Source organism: Lynx canadensis, chromosome C2 (genome assembly GCF_007474595.2).
Source record: "Lynx canadensis isolate LIC74 chromosome C2, mLynCan4.pri.v2, whole genome shotgun sequence".
Lineage (NCBI taxonomy): Eukaryota > Metazoa > Chordata > Mammalia > Carnivora > Felidae > Lynx > Lynx canadensis.
The window spans coordinates 114696964-114705976 of record NC_044311.2 but is presented as its reverse complement, the minus strand read 5'-3'; the positions used below and the strand labels follow the sequence as shown (position 1 = coordinate 114705976).

General features: G+C 33.4%; 1 non-coding gene across 1 annotated transcript; it reads left to right on the top strand.

Moving 5' to 3' along the window:
• The first annotated feature begins 6443 nt into the window (after nt 1-6443).
• Nucleotides 6444-6549, top strand: LOC115524370. The gene has a single exon (XR_003972072.1). It is a non-coding gene; the product is annotated as a small nucleolar RNA SNORA1 (small nucleolar RNA).
• Nucleotides 6550-9013: the final 2464 nt, after the last annotated feature.

Here is a 9013-nt window from a genome sequence, read left to right as displayed (position 1 = left end):
ATTAAGGACACAGAAATGTTGAAAATAAAAGTATGGAAATAGACATTCCTTGAAAACACTGACTAAAGAATATAAGATAAAGTTAAGATAAAAGAATTTTGTAAGGAATAAGAAAGGACACTATCAAATAGTGAAACAATTCAAGACAAAGATATAAAAATCATAAAGTTTTATAGACATATACATCTTCAAGTTTTATAAAACAAAAGTTGATAAGTCATCAAACCTATATTCATACATCAAAAATAAAACACCTTTAGAGCCATAACACAGCTCTGAAAATGTTTTAAGGATGAAAATTACATGTGTATGTTGTCTAACAATTATGACACTAAGTTAAAAGCACAATAATAAAAAGGTAACTAGAAAGTCCCCCAGGGCTTGAGAGGTATTCATCACTCTTCTAAATAACTCAAAAAATGAAATTATAGGGTGCTTGGGTGGCTCAGTCAGTTGAGTATCTGACTCTTGATTTCAACCAAGGTCATGATCCCAACCAAAATCGTGGGATGGAACCAGGCATCTAGCTCCATGCTGAATGTGGAGTCTGCTTAAGATTCTTTCTCTCTCCCTCTGCTCCTCTCCCCGACTCATGCTCTCTCTCTCTCTAAAAAAAATAAAATTTAAAAGATGGAAATTATAATGCAACAAATAATAATATAATCTAAAGATAATGAAAATGTAATTACTGAAAATTGTAGAATGTGGCTAAAGAATCTGAAGAGAATATTAAATATGTATTAGATCCAAATTTGTATATTAGAAAAGAACTTTGAAGACCAATTATCTTAGCTTTCAACTCAGAAGTTATAGAAAAAAGTGGAAGGGTAAATTAAAATGAAAGAGAAGGATGGGGTGCCTGGGTGGCTCAGTCAGTTAAGCGCCTGACTTTGGCTCAGGTCATGATCTCATGGTTTGTGAGTTCCTGCCTGCGTCGAGCCCCATGGTGACAGCACAGAGCCTGGAGACTGCTTTAGATTCTGTGTCTGCCTCTCTTTTTCTCTCTCTCTCTCTCTTTCTTTCTTTCTCTCTCAAAAATAAACATTTTAGAAAATGAAAAAAATGAAAGAGGAGGAAAACAATAAAAATAACAGAAATTAATAAATATAAGACCAACCATAAAATAAAGAAAATCCTAAAGACAAAATTGATTTTTGAGAAAGACCAATAAAATTGGTAGTGAGACTGACTCCTAAAAAGAGATATCTGAAAACACAAATTATCAACATCAACTGTGAAAAGGGTGTTGTTATTCCATATTTTTCCAACATTATGTAGGAAATTAGAGTATATTAAAAAGAAATACATCAAAATTTTTAAAATAACTAAAATGTCAAAAAAGTTTTGAAATAGGCTTCAAAACTACAATTTATAAACTTAATACAAGAAAATATAGACAGTCTGAATAATTATATATATAGTAAAAACTTGAATTCATAATTAAAAACCTTCCCAGCAAAAACATCCTGGGCCAGATTGATTTATAGGTGTATTCTTCCAAACATTTAAAGAAGAAATACAACTAATTGTGGCAATTTTTCCAAATAAGATGAAAAGAGAGACCACTTCCCAACTCATAGTATTTGGGTAAGCATGAGTCTGACAACAAAACCTTGCCAGTACATTTCAAGAAAAAAAATTCTACACCGGTATGTTTAATGAATTCAGACACAAAAATTCTAAACAAAATATCAACAAATTTAACACAGAGATTTCTAAATAAGACTATACATCAAGACTGGGTTGGAGTGCCTGGGTGGCTTAGTCGATTAAGGGTCCAACTCTTGATTTCAGCTCAGGTTATGATCTCACAGTTTGTGAGATAGAGCCCTACGTCAGGTTTTGCACTGACAGCACGGAGCCTGCTTGGGATTTTCTCTCTCTCTCTCTCTCTGCGTCTCTCTCTCTCTCTCTCTCTCTCTCTCTCAAAAATAAATTAAACTTAAAAAAATACAATCAAGAAATGCAGGGTTGATTCAAAAATTTGAAAACTCAGCAATGTAAATCATCACCTTAATGAAATAGAATAACAAGCAATGTAATAATCTCAGTATATATGAAATTATTTGAAAAAAATTAAGACGTTCATGTAAAAAGAATAACTGTCAGAAAACTAGGAATAGGAAGGAAAATCTTTAATCAAAAGGAAAATAATAGTCTTCAAAGAACGAATAGCTGTCTTAATATTGAAATGTTGGTATCTTTCCCTCTAAGCTTGCGAACAAGAATATTTTTTATCAGTGTTTTAATTCAGTAGTGTATTGGATATCTTTGGCAGTGTAAAAAGGCAAAAAATGTCATAGCAAGTCTTAAGATTGAAAAAAAAACTCTCATTTTTAGATTATATGATTAGGCTTATAGAAACTTCAAAAAATCAACAAATTAGAATATTCGCTGAATAGAGTCTGAATAGTAGTTTCCTTAATAGACGTGGGGATACACTATGTTCACAGATAACTCAATATTGTCAGAATTAAACTTCTTTTATGGATCTGTAGATTCAATCCAACCCCAAAGATATTTTTTGTGAAAATTGACAAGTTGATTTAACAACATATATGGAAATGCAGAGAACGTAGAATAGTCAAGCAAGTTTGAAGCAAAAGGAATAATCCCAAAAATATTTCTCTTTATATAAAATATTTTATGATATAAAATATAATTTTAAATCTACACTAATTAAGACAGTAAGGCACTGGTTCTTGATAGACAAACATCAAGGTAATAGAACACATAATTCAGAAAGGAACCTTTATCTTTTTGGTCAATTCATTTATAACAAATGTCTCATTGTGATTTATTGGGGAATGAGCCAGGAGACAACCAATAATACTGAATAACTTAGATATCCATATAAAAAAAATTCAGCCTTGACACTTAATAATATAGATAAATATTATTTCAGAATGAATTATATATCTAAGAGTAAAAAATTATTTAAAAATTACATGCAAAAAATAGATGATAGATAAATGATAATAAATTAGACAGATAGATATCCATCATTTCCACTGCTTCATATATATACCCCAAAGAAATGCAGATGCATATTCATTAAAAACATTTAACAAAATGTCCACAAGAATATGATTTGCAATAGACCTAAGTCAGAAAAAGACCAAACATCCATATACAGCAGAATGAATTAATAAGTTGGTATATATTGATAGACTATGTCAGACATAAAAGAGCCTATGAATTATATGACTCAATATATATGATGTGCAAGGTAAAAACTATATGTTCAGGCAAAACTAAATTATACTAATTGAGTATCTATTTTAATGTGGAAAAGTTTTAGGTGAAACAATCCTGTTACTTGGTGAATTCTTAATTGGAAATAATTGTTTGGTAAGACAGTGTTTCTGACAAGAAACATATATTATGGTTTGATTTAAGATGATTTTATTGCTGTTTTATAAACCTATATTTACACTTCTATAAACTCATGGATTTTACAATTTCTTAAATATGAATCAGTAAAAACAAGATTATCTTTAAAATTTTGTTTCTCTGGAATGCTACTTTTGAGAGTTCTTTCATAAAATTTTACTGTTAAACCAATATATAAAGGAAATAATTTCAAGCTGGAAGGAATATATATCTTTTACTTCAAATATTTAATATAATTATTTTTAATAGAACATTTGAAACATTTTCCTTTTGTTTTGTTTGATAGTTATTCTTTTAAGCATGTTTTATTTGCATAGTTTGTATAGGATTGTGATTTTAAAATTTTATATTGTATATTTACATACATATATACACACATATATTCATAGCTTTCAATGTATGAGATTGCTGCATATATTTCTCAGTTTGTTACTTATTTTTGTTACTTGACACAATAATATTTGAATTTTATGCAATGTAAATGATCAATCTTTAGTTTTCTTTTATACATATGCTCACCGCACCCTTACCCTGAAAGCAAAAAATATTCCATATTTTATTCCATTTCATTTGCCCACATCTTAAAAAATTTTGATATATGATGGCACCAATTATCCGTACTTTATTTGCAAAATATAAGGAAACTGCTAAGTTTTATAATTAGGTATACTAAGTATCTGTGTCTAGTTCTAACCTTTTTGGACGCAACTAGTTATTAAGCAGCCCTAAACATTCTAATCTCTTTCATTTTAATAAGCAAAAAAATAAATTATTTCCTTCCATACTCTCGGATATTCTTGACAAGATGCAAAGCAAGTGAAATTTTAACAACACAATTCTTGGAAAGGGAGAAGCCAAAGTAAGACATAAAAGAATATAAAACATTAAATTTGAGGATAGCTAAGAAGTCTAACGAGCAATATCCAAAGAACATCAAATCTTAAAGTGCTCGAGGACAATTATAACTTCCTGACCTGTGCACAATGGTAGTTTCCAGTCCAGATGTGATATCTACATTCAGACTTAAAATAATGATTTGGTTCATTGTCCCTTGTCCATTTATAGAAATCTGGGTAATGGTGAACACATATGCAACATCCAATTTTTGTGAGACAGAAAAAGCAAATGTTAAATAGATTTTGCAAAGAGGTTAGAGTGGAAGAGAGCCAAAGCATAAGAGACTCTTAAAAACTGAGAACAAACTGAGGGTTGATGGGGGGGTGGGAGGGAGAGGAGGGTGGGTGATGGGTATTGAGGAGGGCACCTTTTGGGATGAGCATTGGGTGTTGTATGGAAACCAATATGACAATAAACTTCATATATTGAAAAAAAAATAAAAATAAATAAATAAATAGATTTTGAGAGCCAAGACAGTAAGGATGCTCCCCTGGACCTTAGCAATCTTTTGGAGGATATAGAAAAACTAAACTTTATTGTCTACATAGACATTCAGTAGTGATCACAGAGGGCTTTGACAGACAAAAATGCAACTTAACAGCTCCCCAAATGCTGAAGATTAAGCTTTTAATAAAATATCTCCCTGACAACAGTGACAAAGGAATTAAGGTGGGGCCATAAACACCAGAATAAAAACAAAGGTGGAAAGAGCAGTTAAAAAGTGGTTACAAAATAGCACCTATCTAAATAATAATCAATATCTTCAGTAGTTGTCTGTCTTTTCTCTTAGTTATTAGTCATATACTCTTACATTTTTGTATGTAAAGTAATTTTTATAGTATCTGACCATTGTATATATGAGAACTGTAAAGTCCTCAGGTAATGTAATCTTGCACTCCAGAGATTATTTCCTTTTCTCTGTTAGGCAAATGGATGAAAGTATAAGCGACTCATCCAACCACAGATTGCAGGAGATCATGGCTGTGTTATAATTTATTAATTTTCAATATACATTTGATGCATTCCTGATGAACATTTGGTTCATTCTAGGGTAGAATTTTAATTGAGAGCTCTTTGAGTCTTTCATCCTCATCATTGAAAGGCTGAGGGTAATTCAGTTCTTCCCTTCAAAGGTCCTTTTGTCTTGTTTTGTTTTGTTTTTGATTAGTTAACAGACTACTTTTTAGAGCAGTTTTAGATTTACAGAAAAACTGAGCAGAAAGTATAGAGCTTACATATATGTACTCTCCCTCTGTGCACAGCATCCCTTATTATTAACATCTTTCCCTGGTGTAATAAAGTTATTATTGATGAATGAATTTTGATATGTTATTATTAACTAAAGACCATAGCTTACGTTAGGGTTCACTCTGTGCTGTACGGTTCTATGGGTTTTGACAAATGTGTGACGTCATCTATCCATCACTATAGTATCTCAGAGAATAGTTTCACTACCCTAAAAATGTCCTATGCTCCACCTATTTATCCTTTCCTCCCTCTCCCTAAACCTCTGGTAAACACTGATATTTTTACATTGCTATACTTCTTCCTTTTCCAGAATATCATGTAAGTAGACATACAGTATGTAGACTTTTCAAACTGACTTGTTTTCACTTAGCCATATACATATAAGTTTCCTCCATGTCTTTTTGTAGCTTAATACGTCATTTCTTTTTCAGGGAATGGTCATTTCTACTGCTCCACATCCTTGTCATTTGGGCTTTTGTGAAACTAAAGTCTGTTTCTCAAGAAACAGATCCCCTTGACTTTAGGTGTTTGTGGAGAACAGAATGATCTGAGCATATTTTATCAAAATAATTTTTTTTAATGTTTATTTATTTTTGAGAGAGAGACAGACAGAGTGCAAGTGGGGAAGGGGCAGAGAGAGAGGGAGACACAGAACCCCAAGCAGCTTCCGGGCTCCTGCTGTCAGCACAGAGCCCTATGTGGGGCTCAAACTCAAGAGCCCTGAGATCATGACTTGAGTGGAACTCGGGCTCTTAACTGACTGAACCACCCAGGTACCCAGCTCTAAGCATATTTTAAAATGAGCTGTTCTCCATCCCCCGGCCCTTACAGGAAGAACAAGATTTTCCTCTAATCTTCACCCTGATAACCTGGTAGAACTTCTGAAGGTAAAATTCACAAAACTGTGCCTCCTCAATAAGACTGAGCCCAGAAGTGGCTAGATTGAGACACAGGTTATGCATCCATCACAGAAAGTTTATTGTAGTGGTGACAATGAGACCTGTAACATTTTTTGCTAGGCTCATGGAGTGGAGTGGAAGTAACGAGACTTTTTGATATTAGAAACAATTAAAGAATAATAATTTTAGATCACTTGCCAAAATAGCAATCAGTGTACTTCCTACAATTTGACCTCTAGGGCCCTAAAGAAACTGGATCCCAAAGATGGGAGTTTTTGAAATATGTCCATATTCAAGTGGAGATCAAAGAAGCCCAACGAAAGAACTCTGGACTGACCGTTAACTGTGTATTGAACAAAAAAGTTATTTTTAAAATGGCTATTTTGAAGATTATGATCCTGACTTTGGAGGAACTACAGTGATGGACAGTGGAAGGAATCACATATAAAATTCCTCAAATAAAAATTAATTACTTAAAAAAAAAGACTGAGCCCCAGGAGTTTTTATATTTGAACTAGTGCACATTAAATCTTGGACAATTAGTCAGTCACCCTTTAAATGTTCCCACCATGCTCCAGTAATGACAGCAATGACTTCTGTTTCCAGTAAGCTATGATTCTCTGTGTTCATCTATCTCTCCTTTTGGGGCAGTAGTGGCCTGACTTGTGACTTCACAAGAAGAATTGTTGGTTTTTAGTTTATTGTCAGCTTTCTTCTTGCTGTCAGGATAGAACTGATGACTTCCAACTTCTTTACATGTTGGACCTTCAGAGCTTTCTAAGCTACATAACGTGTAGCTTCACGTTATGGCAAATACTTGAAGTCAAAGATTGGACATGTTTTTTAGTCAGGGGCCACCACCCATTTTGCTTTCTAAACACTGAAAGACCTCTGAAATGCTACTGTGATTTTAAGATGTACTGGGCCTACAGGTTAAGTCCTGTATGCAGCCCCAGAATTCAGCAAAGAGCCACTGGGGAGGAAACGTGGCTGTGTGCTTGAGGTCCTTTAATCTTATAATTTCTAAGTTTAACCCCACAAAACCATTGAGAGCTTTTCCCCTTTTTCTTTCAGAGGTCAAATATCTTTTGAGTATTCAAAACCTCCACACTGAATAAGCAAGAACCCTCAGAAAAATATCTATTAATCACCAAAATACATCTGAACAGTTCAGTTCTCTCTGAAATTCTGATTCATCTAGTTCTCATTGATTTTTTTTACCACAGTTACAAGATATATTTCTGTTATTATTTTGGCTTTTTTAGATTTACTGCAATAGGATCATTGACTTGCCATGGTCCACTACATCTTACATATAAATGGATATTGCTTTTTGCCATTTTAAAAGCTATTTTCACTGGATATAAAAGACAAGCTTGGCATTTACTTCTTTTCATAGTTTCAGTGTTGTCTTGTGATTGGCTTTTGGCTTCATTTCTTTGAGTGCAGACTTATTTCTTTCTCTCTGCATTTAAGATTTATTTTTTGTCTGCAATTTGCAGAAGTGTTATTTTCATGTTATTTTTTTTTCTAAACTTATACCAGAGTTTGTACAACACTCGATTCTGTGAGTTGCTAGTTAATGTCTTACATCAGTGTTTGAAAATTCTCAACCACTTCAAACATAATTTATTTACAATCCTCTCCCTCCATTCTTGGTATTCCAGCTATGTACGTTTTACAGTGTTCTATGTCTTTTATTTATTTTTATTAAATTCCCCTTTTTTTGGAAAAAAACATCTTCATGTATATTAGTTTCCTAGGGTGGCTATAACAAATTACCAGTAATTAAGCACCTTAAAACAACAGAAAGTTATTCTCTCATAGTTATGAAAACTCTAAGTCCAAAGTCAAGATGTCAGAAGGATTGGTTATTTCTGAGAATTGTGAGGGGGAATCTCTTCCATTCCTATCTCCTACCCCTCGGGACAACTGAAAATCATTGGCTCATAGATGCACCATTCCAATCTGCATCCACCTTCACATGGCATTCTCTCTGTATCTCTGAGCCTTGACATGGCTGGCTTCCCTCTGTGTTGCCCTCCTCTTATAAAGACAACGTTCATATTGCATGAAGGGCCCACCCTCTTACTGTATGACCCTATCTTAATCAATTACATGAACAATAATCCTGTTTCCAGGGGTGCCTGGGTGGCTCAATCAGCTGAGCATCTGACTATGGCTCAGGTCATGATCTCATGGTTCCTGGATTCAAGCCCCGTGTTGGGTTCTGTGCTGACAGCTCAGAGCCTGGAGCCTGATTCAGAATCCGTGTCTCCCTGTCTCTCTGCCCCTCTCCTGCTCATGCTCTCTCTCAATAATAAATAAGCATCAAAAACAATTTTTTATATTCCTGTTTCCAAATAAGGTAACATTCTGAGATACTTGGTGTTAGAGCTTCAGTACATCATGTCATGATTCAATCCATACCAAAGTGTTTCACTTTGCATATTTTTCCCTGACCTCTCTTAGAGTTGAGTAATTCTGTTTTCTGTTATGTAAACCTGTCAATTATAGTTTTTGAAGTTACATTTGATTTTTTTTATTTTTTTAAACGTTTATTTATTTTTGAGACA